The following is a 1,933-nucleotide window of genomic DNA, read 5'->3' as shown; positions in this document are numbered from 1 at the left end:
AGAAGCCATGTTGGATCAGGCCAGTGGCCCATCCAGTCCAACACTCTCTGTCACACAGTGGCCAAAACCCAGGTGCCATCAGGAGGTCCACCAGCAGGGCCAGAACTCCAGAAGTCCTCCCACTGTTGCCCCTCAGGCACCAAGAATATGGAGCATCACTGCCCCAGACAGAGTGTTCCCTCTATACCTTGGGGCTAATAGCCACTCATGGACCTCTGCTCCATCAGTACTTGATTGGGGGACCAACTAAAGAAATCTGGGGTTGCTATGCAGAGGCAGGCAATGGCCAACCAGCTGTGTTTGTCTCTTGAAAACCCTATGGGGTAACCAGAAGTCAGATGCAACTTGATAGCACTTCCCACCAATATTCTGATACATAAACCTGCCCTGTGTTACCCAGTAGCTGAAGGAAGGGGCTTGGGGAAGCCTGGAGCTCTTAATTTGTTGAGAACTCTTTAAGGCGAAAAAGAAAAGGCGGGAAGGGAGGTTCTTAGAGGGCAGAATGGTTAAAAGCTATAGATCTTGCTTCTGGAAGAAGTGATAGTAAAAACCTGTTGGTGTAGTGGCTAAGTGCACGGACTCTAATCTGGGAGAACTGGGTTTGATTCCCCACTCCTCCACTTGCACCTGGCTGGATGACCTTGGGCAAGCCGTAGCTCTGATAAGAGCTGTTCTTGAAAAAGAGCCGTTTCTGTCAAGAGCTCTCTCAGCCCCACCTACCTCACAGGGTGTCTGCAGTGCCGGATTTATGCATAAGCTAAATAAGCTACAGTTTAGGGCCTCGCAATCTGCTGGGGCCTCAAATAAAAACACAATATAAAAAATGATTTCAAATATTAAAAAGGCGTATATATTAAATTTTTCTGAGACCAGCTCATGTAATTTAAAACAGTAGGGGGCCTCTGGGTTTTGTATAGCTTAGGGACTCAGCAAGTTTATATCCGGCCCTGGGTGTCTGTTGTGGGGAGGGGAAGGGAAAGGAGTTTGTAAGCCGCTCTGAGACACCTTTGGGTTGTGAAGGGTGGGGTATAAAATCCAATCTTCTCTTCTTCTTGGTTTTGGTATGGGTGGTAGAAGAAGGGGTAGGGTTGCCAGGTCTGGATTGGAAAATACCTGGAGACTTTGGGGGTGGATCCAGGAGAGGGCAGGGTTTGGGGAGGGGAGGGACCTTGACATGGTACAGTGCCACAGAGTCCACCCTTCAAAGCAGCCATTCTCTTCAGGGGAGCTGATCTCTGTCGGCTGGAGATCAGTTGTAAAAGTAGGAGATCCCCAGGCCTCCGTGTTAGCTCTCTTGCCTCCAGAAGTCATCACCCCCACCTGGCAGCTTGTTATCAGAAGGGTTGCTTAGGCTGGCAGAAGTGATTAACTTGCAGCAGCTGAGAACTGACATCTAAAGTGGTTGACAGCTTGCAATTTAGAGATCTATCCTGGCAACAGCTTCCTATTGGCTGAATGGCTCTTTCCGCACGGAGAATTTCAGCCCCACAAAAAAAAAATTTCCCCTAAAAGCCACAAAATCCTGGCTCTGGGCCTGCTCAGAACAACAGGGATCCGTTTTCCTGGAGAAAACGACAGCTTTGGAGGGGGGGCTGTATGGCATTACCTTCCCCGGGCTCCACCCCCAAACCTCCAGGAATTTCTCAGTCCACAGTCAGGCAGCCCGACGTCTAGAGCCTCCTGCCGCCTTCTCTTCCTGTTTCAGATATGCCACCCCTGAAGCTCCAGGAACTTCCCACACTGGAGTTGAAAACTGTAAGGAGACCAGGAGAACACAAACTGAGCACCGGGAGTTGTACTGTGCTGCAAGACAGACCTGGCAAGCGGGTCACGCCCACTCAGCCTAGCCTACCTAACAGGGTTGTTGTCAGGGCTATTTTTGGGCAGGAACGCACAGGAACGGAGTTCCGGCTGGCTCCCGAGTTGGCCACAC

Source organism: Gekko japonicus, unplaced genomic scaffold, assembly GCF_001447785.1.
Source record: "Gekko japonicus isolate JY-2015 unplaced genomic scaffold, Gekko_japonicus_V1.1 scaffold248, whole genome shotgun sequence".
NCBI classification, from domain to species: domain Eukaryota; kingdom Metazoa; phylum Chordata; class Lepidosauria; order Squamata; family Gekkonidae; genus Gekko; species Gekko japonicus.
The sequence above is the reverse complement of the archived record's forward strand: the minus strand, read 5'-3'. Positions refer to the sequence as shown.